Genomic DNA, 16,705 nt, shown 5'->3' on the forward strand with positions numbered 1-16,705 from the left:
TAATAATTCATATTTAAGTACATGCTATGTGCCAGATACTGTTCCAGGTAGGTGGGACCGCTGTGGGAAAAGGGGCTGAGGTCACTGCACAGAGAGTTTACAGTTTGGAGAAGAGAGAGGCAATGCATTCATGATTAAATAATTGCAGATAATCTGCAGGGAGGAGAACAATGGAGCAATATGACACACACACAGGCACACACACACACAGAGGATAAAGAGGTGGGGTGGAGAGTGCAACAGTTCCTCTGGGGAGGTGACATTTGAGTTGACATTTTAGGTCCAAAAGTTAAGAGGGAAGCTGCCACATGAAGACTTGGGGAGGAGCTGGTTATTTTCAAGGTTTTGTTTCCTCCCCAAGATGTACTTCTTCCTCATTCTTTCCCAGATCAAAATGGCACCACCATCCATTTGGTTCTGAAACCACAAATCTAGGTGGTATCCACGATTCCTCATTTTTCCTTTCTCCCTCTCACACTCTTGGCTCCATCCTGAAAGGTATTCTTCTCTCCATCTCTGCTTGCAGCTACCATCTCTCCCCTGGACCACTGTGGTAGCCTCCTGATTAATCTTCCTACCTCTACTCTCATCTTTCCCCACACCCTTCGTTTATTCTTCATGCAGCTGTTAAGGTGTGCTGATCAATAGAGTAGCCAATTATTCTATTTAATTAAAATAGAATAAAATTAAATATCCAGTTTCTGGGTCACACCAGTCACATTTTAGGTGCTCAGTAGCCACACATGGCTAGTGGCTACTGCACCTGACAATGTGGATATAGGGACGTCATTGCAGAAAGTTATTTTTGAGAACCCTGAGTTAGAGTGATATTTCCAAAATAGACGCCAGCTCATGGCCCTCCCTGCTTAAAACCTCAAATATTTTCATAGCTCGCTTTAGAATAAAGCTCAAATTCTTCTTTTTTTTTTCTTTTTGAGACAGAGTCTCACTCTGTTGCCCAGGCTGGAGTGCAGGGGCGCGATCTACGATCTCGACTCACTGCAACCTCCGCCTCCTGGGTTCAAGCAATTCTCATGCCTCAGCCTCCTGAGTAGCTGGGATCTACAGGTGTGCACCATCACAAGCAGCTAATTTTTGGTAGAGACGGGGTTTCATCATGTTGGCCAGGCTGGTCTCGAACTCCTTACCTCAAGTTATCCGCTCACCTCGGCCTCCCTAAGTGTTGGCATTACAGGCATGAGCCACCACACCCAGCTTCAAATTCTTTATTCTGACTTAAAGAGCCCCACATCTGACCTGGCTCCTTCCCACCTGTCTGGCCTTATCTTTGCCTTTCTCTTCTCTAGCCATTACTTTCCAACTTCTTGTTTCTAAAACAAATTGACTGTTCACTACTTGGGGCCTTTGTGAGAGTTCACACCTTGGGTTTCCTCTGCATGGAATGCCATGCCTCCCCTCCCCAAACCCATTTGGGGAGGGGAGGCATGGCATTCCATGATGATTCCTTGTTGCCATTTAGATTTCACAATAAGTATCACCACCTCTAGGAGGCCTTTTTTGACTACCTACCATTCAGTCACTGTCATATAACCAAGTTAGGTTGTCTGTGCACTCTGGGTACGTTCTGGTATTTTGCTTACTCGCTTATTGTTAAATTGTCATCCATTGTGTGCCTCAGCCTACTAGTATGTGACCTTCCAAAAAGCAAAGGCCTTGTCTGTCTGTTCAAGGCTATAATCCCAGTGCCCAGAATAGTGGTTACCTCATAGTAGGTGCTCAGTTAACATTTGTTCTAGAAATGAATGAATCATTGTAGGTAAGCAAGACTGCTCTAGCCTATATGGTTCTTTTGTGTGAATCAGAAAAAGTTACCTTGGGTCTAAATCACCTTGAGTGTTGGCGATCCTGTGCAATGGAGCCTGGTATCCCTGGGTAGGGGAGTTAGGGAATAGTTAGGGAATCTTTCTAGGAAGGAGGAATACCAAGCACAAAGTAGTGGACACAAGAATATACTTGATGTGTTTGAAGCAAACAACAACAACAACAACAAAGACCGGTATGTTTGGTGCAGTTTATGAAGGGGAACACAGAATGAAAAAAAAAAAATGGAAGAAGTAGGCAGGGACAGACCACATGAGGCCCAGAAGGCGGTGGTAAAGGAGTTGCGTTTTATTCCAAATAAAGTAGGAAGCTGTTGGAGGATTTTAAACAAGGGAGAGACATCTGATTTCTGATATATTTATTCTTACAGTTTTATTTCTTTGCCTTTGTGGGTAAGTCTGTTTTAACATTGTTCTCAGGTATGTGATTTGGGGAAACTTTTAGTTTGAAGACTAGTTTTCCCAAGGGGTGGGGACTTGCTTCCCTGAAGACTGAAAAACTCTTCAAACAGCACTTTCAGATACAGCAATTAGTTTCCACACGCACTTTGACTCTTCTTTGAAATGCTTTCTGACATGCATTGCTGATAATTTTGAAGGTTAGAGTCTTTGGCTCTCTCCTAAAGGTGACAGAAGTACAGACTAAAACTAATTAGGAGAAATTTGTAGTAGTTGATTGTGGCCATTTGTTAGGGTTTTGAAATGCAAATAAAAATTGTGCACAGCACTTCTCTTGCAATGGGAACACCTATTCAGCCTGGTGTTTGGTGTTAGAATTCATCTGCCTGTGAACATGAAAGTGTGACCTCCACGTGGAAACACATTATGAACACAGCTTGAATCTGTAACTTGCTGTTGTCTCAGTTTCTTCTCTGGAGACCAGAGGAAAAATGCATCCAGTTCCTCCAAAGTATTTTACTATATTACCACGTATCTAAGATGCAATAAAGAAAAAGAAGCACCATTAGTTAAGTTGCACCTTTCTGAGCACAACAATGTAAACATTATAAGCACACATCAATAGTAAGAAGATCCCCAATTTCAGAGAAGTTAAAATGTGAAGCAAAGCATCTATTTATCCATCCTAATCATCTGTCTGTCTGTCTGGGAGCAGAGGCTAAGATTGGACTTGCTATATTCCAAATGCTTTAAATACAATCTCATTTAATCCTCATGATGACTCGTGAGGGGGGTGCCAGCATTACCCCCATGTTCAATATAAGGGAACTGAGGCACAGAGAGGTTATGCAACTTGTCAAGGTCACGTAACTATTAAGTGGCTGACCCAGGATTTCAGCACAATCTATCTAGCTCCAGGGTCTGTATAACCAATGTAGTGTGAGAAAATGTGGTAATTTGATACTGGCTGACCATCAGCCAATTAATAGTCGTCTTTGTTTGCTTCTCAGTGTAAAAGTGCAAGTCTGGATCCGAATCTTCGACTGGTAGTTACCTAAGACTGATGTTATTGTTGTGTTTGACTCTTGATTTGAAACACAGGTCTATATCCCGAGATTTATATTAATAAAGCATTGTAATTATGATCCTGATACCCTGGGGATTGCCTTGTACCTCGACTAAGAAGGCACATGCTTACTTCTTGCTCAAGAACAAACAGGGACTGAACTGCTGCGCTGGGAGGATGGGGCTGAGACCAGCTAGCAGGGGCATTTGTTAAAGGTAGCAAAGCCCACTGATTAACCAGGCCAGCTCTGGAGCAAGGCTGCCTAGATGTAAACCTTCATCTGCTGCTTTTGAGCTCTGTAACCTCAGGAAAGTTTCCTAGCTTTTCTGAGCCTGTTTCCTCATCCATATAATGGGTTTAACAGGTTCTCAATCTCTTATCTGCAGTCCTTGGGGCCAAATGTGCTCGGATTTAGATTTATTTAACTTTTAAAGGAAAGCAATATAGTAAATGTACCATATTTATTAATAACATCCCTCAGCAGAGGCTGTGATAGCACCCTTAAATCAAGCATGTTGATATTTTTGTAGCAAAAAGTATGAATAGTAAGGAGATAGAAAAAACTATTAGTCAGTGTATATCACTTTAACTCAAATCTTAGCACCAAATAAGTCTGTAACAAACTTACGAAAATATCTTTTGGTTTTCAAAGCTTTTGAGGATTCAGAATTCTTAAATCAGGGTTTGTGGATCTGCATCTGCCCCATAGGTTGATTTTATGGCTTACATGGAGGTAACCTCTTTACCTAGCACATTCCATAGTGTATAGTAAAGTGCTCAGTAATGTTATCTGTTATTATTTGTACATGTATGTTCAAATCATCATTGTTGAGCAGAGGCAAGTACAGCTGGCCAAGAGACCAGTGGTACTGGGTGCACTTTGGCTACCTTGTGGGCATAACTGCTGGATTCTGAGGCTCTGATCTGGAGCCCAGAGTACCTGGCTGCTCTTAGAACCCAGGTCCCCCTCTTCTGACTCGCACCAGCATTTTCATTGGCTTTTGGTTGTTCTGGTAATGAAAGAAGGAAAGGAATAAGGAGAATGCCTTTCCATCCTACCCCTACGTGGATTCATCCTTTCTGCTGAATCTTTTCTTTTTTATGGCTATAAAATGAGGGGAAAATTGAGAACAACAATTACCAAAAGAGCATTTTCCTTTAGGCAAGTGTACGTGTGACACCCCATTAACGACAAGTGACATCTTCTTCTATCTAGCGGAAATCAACACAATATTCACGTTAACCAGTCATCGCTGGTGCCTGAAGCAGATGATGACTTGTCAGTTTCCATCATATCAGTCATTTTCAGGCAAACTGTGTGTGTGTGTATTCCACATGGACACAGTCGAATGTTCACAACACCGCTCATTTCTCTCTAAGTGCCTGATGGGTCCTCTACAACTAGAGCGGAGATGCAGGAGGGTCCCACTGGGGCAGATCAGAAGGCTGGAGATCAGAAGGCTTGTGATGACAGAATGTGGATGGAAGAGGCAGGCAGACCTAGGCCCTGGTGCCCTGGCCTGCCATTCGCTGGCTGTGAGACTTCAGCTGATGTCCACAAGCCTCAGCTTCCTTGTGCATTGAGCTAATAGTAACTCATTACCTCACCAGGTCATTGTGAGGAGTAAATGAATGATGCATATGAAAGTGATTGATCAGCCCGGAAGCTCCAGGAAATGCCAGTCTTGTTATGATGCATTTGCCTTCAGTGGACTTTTGATTTGCCGCATAGAGCCCGTTTTCATAACTCGCAGCCGTTCCTCTTGTGTCCTGGCACCCTTCTGCATTTAAGTCTCTCAGTGAGGTGTCCACTTATTAGTTCATTTGGAACTTTGCCAGTTTGTGTGTTCAACCACACATTTGTGTCTTTACCTACCCACCTATCCATCTCTCTCTCCACTGGATCCCTGTTGTGTGCCTGGTATTAGGCTAGGCTCTGAGATACAAAGATGAATCAGATAAGGATGAACCTTGCCCTAAAGGAGATCATAGGCTAATGGAGAAATGGACAGGTCAACAGATGAGTGGAGTCAGGTGGTCGTTGTTGCTGTAACTCAGGAGTGGGCTATCGACAATGGATGCCAGAGGAGAGAACTCCGCTCTGTTAAGGGTGGCAGTAGAGGTGGAGGGAAGAGCTAAAGAAAGTCCTCAAAAAGGATATGACAGTTGAACATAGACTTGAAAGGGTGAAGGGCTTACCCAGCAAAAGGAACAGCCTGTGACAGCCTTCCACAATCAGGGCTGAATGTGGAGGTCACTTCTGGCCAGGGGAGAGGGTATTTGGGGGAATTTGTCTCTGCAGATATAAGGTGTGGGAGGCTAGCTGGGGCCAGGTGGTAGGAATTCACAAGCACAGACTGCACATCCTCGATTTTATCCTGATGTCCCTCATTGGGTTGCCAGCATTGAGTGAAGTGTAGGGCAAGAACATATCAGCCTTTGGTTTGAGTTTTGGAATTTCCTGACATCTGGTAAGGGGGTGGGCTTGGAGAGGGCAAGGCTGAAGGCAGGGAGGCCAGTGAGGAGGCTGCTGCAATGGTTTGAATAACAGCCTAGGAGGGAAGGAGGCAGCATGTGGGGGTGGGGGAATACAAATGCCACAAAGGTATTGGGGGCTGGTGAATGAGGTTGGTTACCGTATTCGGTTCCTAGGGCTGTAGTAACAAATTACCATCCATTTGGTGGCTTAAAACAACACAAATTTGTTCTCTCACAGTTCTGGAGTCCACAGTCTGAAATCAAGGTGTCAGCAGGGCTGTACTTCCTTGGAGGCTCTAGGGGACAATCAGTTTCTTGTCTCTTCCAACTTCTGGTGGCTGTCAGCGTTCTTTGTGGCCACATCATTGCACTCTCTGCCTTGGTCTCCACCTGGTCTGGCCTTCTTTTCCATGTATGTGTGTCGTTTCCTCTTTTGTTTTTTATAAGGACACTTGTTACTGGATTTAGGGCCCACCTTGGTAAACCAGGATGATCTCATCTCAATACCTTAAATTAATTAAATTAAATACCTTAAATTAATTACATCTGCTAAGACCCATTTTCCAAATAAGGTCAGATTCACACATTCAAGAGATTAGGAGATGGACATATCTTCTGGGGGCCACCACTCAACCCACTGCAGCCACCAAAGGGATAGAGCAGCTCCTGTTCTCAGGGTGTCTTTAAGTAGCTATAAGAGGAAGGGCTGGGTTCTTGCATAAATGTCACAGCAAACTTGAGTAAACTCATTGTCTGCTAAAGAGTCATATCACCTCCCTGCAGTGCCTTTCCAAAGTCTGATGAGTAGATAATACCAGACCAAATGCCTCTGTTAAAGAAGTTGTTGTAAAAGCACAACAAATGGAAGTTAAAGTGGAGGAACTTTTTAGAAATAAAGTAGAAATTCAAGTGACTGTTATTTGCGGAGAATCTAATTTTCTCTGACAGTTCCGCAGGTACATTGAAACAATCTCTTAAGGAAAATGTATTTTCTGAAGAAATTTCTCCTTGAATTTTACAAACTTTTCTCTGCCTGATGATCACGTACAATGGAATGAACTACAGCCTTGCTCTATTTTTGTTTTTCCTCCTTGTTTGTGCCCAGCTGCCGTTAATAATGTTGGCAGAACTCTGTTGCGGGGTAGAAAGCACCATTTTGATGTGGTTCACATGTGATTGCTCTGGACACCCAAGTGAAGATGCTCTAAAACCCACCGTCTTGTTCACTGGGTGTATGTTCTCAGAGTTTCTACTGTAAGTTGGGCAGTACCTTCTGTTGCAGATGCAGTGACCAAACAGACACAGTCCTGCTTCTGACTTTCGGTCTCTGGGGGAAATGGATGGGCATGCCGCTGTGACAGCTCATGTGACATAGTGTATTGAAAGCTATAATAAGAGAGCAGGAGGGACTGAGGGAACACAGAGGAAAGAGGGATTTCTACAAAAATAGACATAGAAATAACCGATACGTTTATGAAATATTACCAGCCTCGTTAAACATCAGGCATGCTAATTAAGGTAAGCTGCTAGGCAAGATAAAATAAAAATGGTATAATACCCAGTGTTGGCAAGCATGTTAGAAAATAGTTTCATATACCGGTGGTGGGATTTTAAATTGTACAAGCTTTCTGGAAGCCAATTTGATGAAAGGTTCAAATGACCCGAAAAGGCAAATCAATTCAGATGTCACTTCCTTTCTCTGGTATTCCCAAGCTTCTCAGTCCCCCCAACTCCTCTTGGCTGTTCCATCATGGTTCTTACCGTGTGGAACTAGAATGACCTGTCTGGGTAGTTTTCTACCCCACTGGACTGAGACCATAGCTTCTGTCTTCTCCAGTGTTTAGTGACACACTTTTCTGCACCTTCTAGCTTTGTAATAGCTTTAAGATAAAATGCTCATTGAATGTTATTGTTGTAGAATTTTCCTAGCTATTCTTTGAATGTTTATTTTTATGCATCAATTTAGGATTGCTTTTTCAGGATCCCTTCTCCACTGACCCCAAAGAAAATTAAGTGGGGGTATTGTTTGTGATTTCTTAAATGTATAGACGAATTGAAAGAAAATCAGTCAGTGCCATATTAAGTTGTTCCATCCGTGAGCTTTGTGTGCCTCTGTTTGTTGAAGTTTTATGGCTCTCAGTTAGGTTAAGTAATATTTTTCCAAGTACTGAATCTTTCTGGTTAAGATTATTGGGGGCTTTTTTAAACGGTGATAGGCTGGAGTCAGCCTGGTACCTGCTCATAAGAGCTATTAAATTTTCAGAATTTCCATGAGGTGTTTGTTAAACACAGGCATTCTTAAACTTAAGTTATAGAAACCTACAACTATATACACTACATGTAAAAACAAAGGTAATTTTCAAAACTCATGACTCCCTAATTATTTTACTACAGTTTACTATCTATACTCTTGAGGTTATTCATGTCTGTCCTATATCTGTAAGTTGGAAACACTGTATAATAGTATCTTATTGCATGTCTGCCTTCAGTGGTAACATGTTGGTCTTTTGAAATAGGTCATTGTGGCATTATTTAAGCCACAGAGAGCAGCAAATACTATAAATCTGGGCTTTCTTTCCCAGAGGACTTGTTGTGAACATTTGCAATCACACCTCTGTTTATATATGAGTATTTGTAGCATTTTGTGTGTGTCTGTATTTATAGAATAGGATGTCTTCTTCCCTGGCGTTATCTTTCCAAATTGGTTGGTGGGGTTATATGAAAAAGTAGTGAGTTTACTTATTTCCTTTTATGTTGGATATCTTACTGAATTTGATTATAAATTATGATAATTTTTCTGTTGATAACCTTGGATTTAGTAGGTGGAGAATCTCTTTAAAATAATAATTAAACTATTTTACTAAGAATTTAAATCAAGAATGGATATTCTAATCAAATGCAGTTTGGCATCTATTGATATATGATTTTTAACTTAAAATATGTTCCTCTTTGAATTAAACCTATTAATTTATGAATGCTGAAATATCCTTGTTTTGTTCCAACTTTGGCCTCATGGTCAGATAATACAACATAAAAACATTTAAAAATTATCTGGTGATGGTTTTTTGTGGCCTTGTTATTTTAATCGTCACTGAAAAAATACTCAAAGCACAGGAAAAATAATTAATACCATGTTGGGAGAGAGGTTTGATATATGTCTTTAAATCAATGTTACTAATTATATTAGTCATGACTTCCTTATTTAAATTTTTCCTTTTTGATCTGTCAGGACTTAAAGAGAGGTGTATTAAATTCTCAAACTATTATTGTATTTTTGTTGATTTCTGGGGTTCTAACAGTTTCCTTTCTATATCTCAATGCATTGCTACCTGCTACAGAAAAGGTCATGATAGTTGATATATTTCTTTGTGAATTATACCTTTTATCAATGTAGAATAGCTTTTTTGGTATTATTTAATGACTTGTCTTTGGATTTTACTTTGATATGGATATTGGTACATCTGTATTTTTTTTCTATTGACATTTTCCTATTAAATCCACCCATGCTTTCAAACTTAACCTTTTGGCAATCTAATGGCTTAGGATCACATCTTATGGAAAATATTTCGATATACTTGATTTTGACTCAGTCTGTGAGACGATTTCTTTTGCTAGAGAAGTTGAGGCAATTTATACTAATGTGATAACTATATTGTGTCTGACTTTTATCTCACTTAATTCTTTCTATTTCTTATGCTTGTTTTTAAAGATGACTTCCTCCCTAACTCCCTATAGGCAGTAGGTTGCAGGGGCTGGCAACCTACTGCCTGTTTTTGACAGCACACAGGTTAGGAATGGTGGATTTACATTTTTAAAGGGTTGCAAAACCAAACAAAGAACAGGCAGCAGCAATAACTGGATGTAGCCCGAAAGCCTGAACTATTTGCTGTTTGGCCCTTAGAGAGCTTGCTGATTCTGTGGTGGGTGATTAGGTTTTCATATTATAGTCTGCTTTTGGTTTTACTCTTGGATACATTTAGCTGCCTTAAGTATGTATCTAAATTTAATTTTTCCTAAAACTTATTTTTAATTGTCTTCAAAATACAAAGTATTTTATTGGCTTTCCCCTGTGCAGGGTAGGGTGGGTAGCATAGTTTGACCTACCCTCATATAAGCCTTACTCATTTTCTTAGTTGTTGATGGTATGTACGGGATTTTTATCCATGTTTCTAATTTAATAATTATTATTTAAACTTATATCTGTATCTTTTACAAAGAACTATTTATAGCATTTATATTCTTTCTATAACGTATTTACATCAATTTTTAAGAAAATTTCATATTTAATTTGCTTGGGCACTCACTACCAACCTTTAAAAATGTAACTACTCATTTTTTATTTTTTAAAAATGACCCCATTTGGTTAGGCTTTTTTTTTTTTTTTTTTTTTTTTTGAGACAGAATCTAGAATCTGGCTCTGTCACCCAGGCTGGAGTGCAGTGGTGTGATCTCGGCTTACTGCCTCCTGGGTTCAAGCGATTCTCCTGCCTCAGTCTCCCGAGTATCTGGAATTACAGGTGCTCGCTACCACGTCTGGCTAATTTTTGTACTGTTTTTATTTTTATTTTTATTTATTTATTTATTTATTTATTTTTGAGACGGAGTCTTGCTCTGTCGCCCAGGCTGGAGTGCAGTGGTACAATCTAAGCTCACTGCAAGCTCCACCTCCCGGGTTCACGCCATTCTCCTGCCTCAGCCTCCTGAGTAGCTGGGACTACAGGCGCCCGCCACCATGCCCGGCTAATTTATTTTGTATTTTTTAGTAGAGACGGGGTTTCGCCGTATTAGCCAGGATGGTCTCCATCTTCTGACCTTGTGATCCGCCCGCCTCGGCCTCCCAAAGTGCTGGGATTACAGGCGTGAGCCACCAAGCCCAGCCTGTACTATTTTTAGTAGAGACTGGGTTTCACCATGTTGGCCAGGCTGATCTCGAACTTCTGACTTCAAGTGATCCGCCCACCTGGCCTCCCAAAGTGTTGAGATTACAGGTGTGAGCCACCACACCTGGCCTGGTTAGGCATTTCTTTTAGTATTTGGCAGAGGGAGGAGGTAAACGGTGGTGGTAGTGTTTCTGTGCATCCTTTCCAAGTCCTTTTACATTTGTAAATACTTTTCTGCTTCTTCCATAAATGAACAGAGTGCTTTACATCCTGCAGATATTTAATCATTAGCATTTTCAGCCCAGTATTGTAGAGAAATCTGAGATCAGTCATTTACTTATATAAATGTCTTGTTTTTTCTTTTTTTATGCTTGGAAAAACGTTATTCAGGATGTTTAGGACATTCAGTATAGCTTATTTTTAAATCTGTTCTAAATTTTTTTTTGTAATTTAGGTATTCTCATCATCCATATAACATATCTCTTTTGTCCTTCATATTTCTAATTTACTTCTGGTCATTTTATTATTGGGAGCTTTCTATCTGCACCGGTACCTGAAACAACAGGCTTACCCAGTATGCTAAAGTTTCAATGCTCTTTGAACTCTCTATGGAAATTCTGCATTTATTATGTTGTTCAACATTAATGCCTCAACTAATGATAGGAAGATATCAACCCTGTAAACTAGGTAGAAGATGTAGAAGCTGAGAGTTAATTCTGCATTTTCTACTCTTCTTTTGGATACATTACCTGTATTAGTTTCCTACTGCTGCTGTAACAAGTTAACACAAATTTAGTGGCTTAAACCAACACAGATCTGTTCTCTTACAGCTTTGGAGGTCAGAAGTCTAAACTCAGCAGGGTGACAGCAGGACTGCATTCCTTCTGGAGGCTTTAGGGGAGAATCTGTTTCCTTGCCTTTTTCAGCTTCTAGAGGCCACCTGCATTCCTGGGCTCATGGCCTTGAGTCATTCCAGTCTCTGCTTCCATCAGTACACCTCCTTCTCTGACCCTCTCACCCCACTCCTTCACTTATAAGGACGTTTGTGACTACACTGGGCCTCACTGGATAATCCAGCCTCCTTTCATCACTCAAGATCCTTAGCTTCATTACATCTGCAGAGTCCCTTTTGCTGTGTGAGGTAGCATATACACAGGTTCTGGGGATTAGAATGTGGATACTTATTTTTAGGGGCCCATCATTCGACTGACCACAGTACCCCTCCCTGGTGAGTGTGGTGGCCCCCTCCCACATGCTCTTCCTTTAGAAGGCAGTTGAGTTGGTTTCTTTTCCTCTCCCCTGCCCCAAAGGAGTGCACACCCCACTTCTTTGCTCGTTTCTGTGAAGCGTCTGTGATGTGGAATAACATTGTGTTAACCTTTGCCTCTGTTCCAGGACACTCATTCTACTTCCTTCCAGTGAAATGTAGCTATAATCTTTCTTTTTAAGGACTTACTTCCTATTTTCCTTATTGAACCAGCATGCAGTTGTGCATAATAACTAAAATATCCAACATCTCTGAGTAAGGGTATCACAATATGGAGGTCTGCTTGGAATGAGGGATAAAATAAGGTTTTATGTTTTTGGAGCACCAACAGCACCATAGCAATCTCTATCACCATCTTCTTTTCTTCTTCATTTCTGGAAAGTTCTACACAGCGCTGCTTCTGTATTCCACAGTTCTGCTCCTTACAGCATTAAAATTTTCTTATCAACAATTGGATTTCAAACAGGCTTTTCTTTATTTTAATTACCTACCTTCATTTTTTTTCTAGCTTTTAAAACCAGATCTCTTTTTATCTGTTTATCTCTTTTTTTAAAAAAAAAATTGTTTTTCATGGAAACCAGGTTTTTTTGAATTTATGAACACAAAACAGAGTCTGAAATTTAATGGTGTTTCATGCAATAAATCATCTTAGAAAAATATATATTGTCTGTATACTTCATTCTTATTTAATTTACAAAATATCTTCCTAGGCCCCATATTGGTTATAGTTTTTCATTCTTAGTGATTTACAAATGGGAACAGCTATACCTGTCTGGGTATATTCTCCCAACAAAGGGAAATGAATTATTTAGGGTGCTTCTTACTCTCTGCTCTGGTGCTGTTTACGACATCCTTGTATCACTCTGGCAGCTGCTGCTTGTATTACCTGCTGGTTGTTTAGCAACTCAGTTGCTTAAGGGCTGTGTGTGTATACATGTGTGTACCTGTGTGCATGTACGCAGTGTGATCCCAATACTGGGGGGAGAGGAAACAGTGACAGATGCAGGCTGGCGACTACACATACCCAGAGAGCAGGTACTTCTATTAATGTGACTGCATGAGATATTTTGCCATTGCTAAGGTCTCATGTTTGTATCCCTTGAAAATTCATGTTGAAACTTAATCCCCCGTGCAACAGTATTAAGAGATGGGGCCTTTAGGAGGTTCTTAGGTCATGAGGGCTCCATCTTCGTGAATGGGATTAGTCCTTTTATAAAAGGGCTAGAGGGAACTTGTTAGGTCCTCCAGTTCCCCTTCCACCATGTGAGGACACAGCAAGAAGGTGCCATCTTGAAAGCAGAGAACAGGCTCTCACCAGACACCAAACCTGCCAGCACCTTGATCTTGGACTTTTCAGCCTTCAGAACTGTGAAAAATAAACTTCTACAATTGATAAATTACCCAGTCTAAGGTATTTTGTTGTATCAGCAGAAATGGACTAATAAATCAGTGAAAATATTTATTAAAATTGACATATGATCTAGTTGGTGACTGTATATGAGGGAGTTCCTAGTAGCTAGTAAGTAGGTTGGGTGGTCAGAGTCCAGACTTGCTCATTGTCACCTAAGAACCCAGACATTCCGTTAAGTAGATGATGGGAGGGACAAGGTGTCTGAAAGGGGGGCCCGCCCTTGGAGGTGAGAGTGATGTTCTAGGAATCTGAGCATGGGATGAGATGAGCTCACGAGGTCCCTGGTAAGGAGTGAGTCCCTCCGGAAGATGAGGCACTATCCATTGTCGGCTGGGCTATTTCTATGTCTCCTGTCCTTGTTCTCTCTTGGACTCCCCCTAAGGACTTAGGAAATCTTTCTGCAAGTTGCAGCCTGTGTCAGCTGTTCACAGAGCCAAGGAAGGGCTTATGCATGGGTTCTGGCCTTAAAGAAGGGAGCAGAGCTCCCTTGGGGTAGGCGCTAGTGGAAGCTAGAAACAAAGAGGATTCAAGCAGAAGGTGAAAGTCAGCCTGAAACCCTGGGATTTTGTTTTATTTTTTTTCCAGTTGTCCCACCTGTACTGGATTTTGAGGGGATTTGGCTTTATTGTATGGTGGAGGCCAGTCATAGCATCTCTCTGAACCTCTGTTTTCTCATCTATAAAATGGAGATAATAGCAATACCTACTCTCAAGGGCTTTTCTGTGAATTAAATGAGATGGTGCATCCAAAGTACTGGTCTCAGTCCCTGGCACAGGAAGCTATGCTCAGTCACATCTGGTTTTCTTTTCTTCTCCTTGACTTCGAGATATTCCGCTTAGTTTAGGGCGAGAAATTAGTTATGTCTTTTGGTGATCACCGTTTCTCTAACTTTTTATTTTTATTTAATTTTGCAAGTACTTACATAGCACTTTCTATGAACCAGGTACTATTCTAAGCACTTAACGTACATGAGCTCATGTAATTGTCATAAGAACCCTATGAGGTAGGTACTATTTTACAGATAAGAAAGCTCACGTAGAAAACTTAATGAACCTGCCCAAAGGCACCCCACTAAGTTCAAACCCAAGTAGTCCAGTTTCGGGTTACTTTTAACCATTAGGCTAACCTAATTAGGTTAGGGTATTGAGTACAATTAAGTTACATTCTATAAAAGAATAGTTGAGAAATGAGTTGGGAAAAGATACTGGGTGAACTGAAACATTTAATTTAAGACAGAAAGTGGGAATACTAAGCGAATTCAGAGGGTGGAGGTTGCATCATATTATTGTCATTAATCAATGCATATTGATTTTCCAGGCAAATACTGAGCTATATTAAGGCTGCAGAGGCAGAGTTGCCACCTTGAAAAAGTGGGTCTCAGGAGGAGGTTCATAAGTTAACAGCCGAGGGGTGATGGGTTGGGTGACAATACATCTTGGTGTGCTGTGGTTTGTGCCTGTTGTTCCCCAGTATAGTTATTAACAGCAGTCCTTTTCTCTCTTAAAAGTGTCCTAGTGTAAATGATAAATTATGTGTTCCCCTAGTAAAGGGGTAGAGGGAGGTGCAGGGAACAACGTGGAGGGGAGAAAAATGTTCTAGTCCAATGTTGTGTAGGGTTGGTGAGGCCACTTGGCTCCCTGGCCATCATTTATCTATCTGCGAATGATTTGGTTGGACTAGACACTTTTTATGTTTGTCTACAGGTTTCCTTTCTTCCTTCCTTTTCTTCCCTTCTCCCCTCCCCTCCCCCACTTTCCTCCTCACCCTTCCTCCCTTCCTCCTTTCTTCCCTTCTTCCCTTCCCCACCCTTCCCTCTCCTCCCTTGCTTCCTTCTTCCCCTCCCCTCCCTTCCCGTCCCCTCCTCTCCCCTCCTCTCCCCCCTCTTCCTTCCCCTCCGTTCCCTTCCCCTCCCTTCCCTTCTCCTCCCTTCCTTTCCCCTCCCCTCCTCCCTTCCTCCCCAACCCTCCTCCTTTCCTCCCTTCTTTCCTTCCCCACCCTTCCCTCTCCTCCCTCTCTTCTCTTGCTCCCTCCCCTCCCCTCCCCTTCCCTCTGCTCCTCTCCCCACCCTTCCCTTCCATTCCCTTCCCCTCCCTTCCCTTCCCCTCCTTCCTCCCTTCCTCCCCACCCCTCCTCCCTTCCTCCCTTCTTCCCTTCCCCACCCTTCCCTCTCCTCCCTTGCTCCCTCCCCTCCCCTTCCCTTCCCTTCCCTCCTCTCCCGTTCCCTTCCCTCCTCTCTCCCTTCCTCCGTCTCTCCCTCTCCCTTTCTCCCTCTCCCTGTCTCCCTCTCTCCCTGTCCCCCACCTTCTCTCCCCCACCCCACCTCTCCCTCTCTCTGTCTCTCATTCCTAACCTGCCTAGCCTCTCAAGGTACACATTAGGGGATGCAACTCACCCCTGCAAGCAAGCATGCTTTGTCATTTGCATGTGAGGCACAGAGCCTGTCTGCCACTCTCTCTGCTGAACTTTTTTTGGGTCCCTTGCTTGACTGACTGCAATAAATGAGGTGTCATTTAAGAGTGCATGATGTGGAGATCACAAGTATTGGGCCCAAAGTACCCAATATTAATTGATAAAAAAGTAATTAATGGAAATCTAATTAAAGCAGACATTCTGCACAGGGCACTCCTGGAATCCGGGGACCATCTCAATTATCAACTTTCCTCCGAGCTAATAATGTGTAATTGGGAGGTTTTGGCTCTAATGGAAGAGATGAATAAAAAATTAATTAATGAGAAAGAAAATTAAATCTGAGTTTGTTAAAAAATTTCCAGAGATGGGTAGGGTGCAGTGCAACAGTAGGTATTAGAAGGTCTATTAATGAAAATCTTTAGAAGTGACAGCATCTTGCTTGCAGAACTGACACCCCTCTTCCATGCCTTGCCTCACCGTGTGTCATTTGTCTCTATTAGATAGCATCTGATGTCAGCCCGGGCTCTGAGAACCAAGGGACAGTCTTAATATGGAAGAATCAGAAGTCGTCCGTGATTCCTGAGGAGAGAAAGTATGCTCTGGTGTCTCTCTCCAGCAGTTTCTCTGATATAGAAATCAGTAAACAAAGGCTGAGTCTCCCAGTCTTTCAAAAAGAAATACAGTGTTAAATCAATGTATGAGATTAAAAATACATTTACTTTACCTGCAGCTATATGAAAAATTAACACCTTTCCATATGCAGGAAACCTGTTTTTATAAATGTTTATGAGCAGGTGACGTTTACGAGGGCCCCTAATTAGATTGGCTTGCTGTGTATTGCTGCCTACCGCCACTCGACCTTTGGGATGATTCATTGTTCTGTTTTATTGATCTGTAGTTAATCACTTCTAGGTTTCGATTTTTCCCTATCAAATGAGCTGGGGAGTTCAGGCA

The 16,705-nt window shown here is 41.8% G+C and overlaps 1 protein-coding gene and 1 long non-coding RNA gene across 7 annotated transcripts in view; one reads left to right on the forward strand and one right to left on the reverse strand.

The window, feature by feature from the left end:
• The window catches only part of PTPRT (protein tyrosine phosphatase receptor type T), a 1,142,918-nt gene that overhangs the window by 220,516 nt on the left and 905,697 nt on the right, over positions 1-16,705 (forward strand). The gene's annotated exons all lie outside the window — the stretch shown is intronic.
• On the reverse strand, positions 2,113-4,859 carry LOC129474101 (uncharacterized). The gene is made up of 2 exons (XR_008654451.2): positions 3,935-4,859; positions 2,113-2,775 (listed from the first exon to the last, which is right to left on the reverse strand). It is a non-coding gene; the product is annotated as an uncharacterized lncRNA (long non-coding RNA).

The sequence above is a fragment of the Symphalangus syndactylus genome, chromosome 24 (assembly GCF_028878055.3).
Source record: "Symphalangus syndactylus isolate Jambi chromosome 24, NHGRI_mSymSyn1-v2.1_pri, whole genome shotgun sequence".
Classification (NCBI taxonomy): Eukaryota; Metazoa; Chordata; class Mammalia; order Primates; family Hylobatidae; genus Symphalangus; species Symphalangus syndactylus.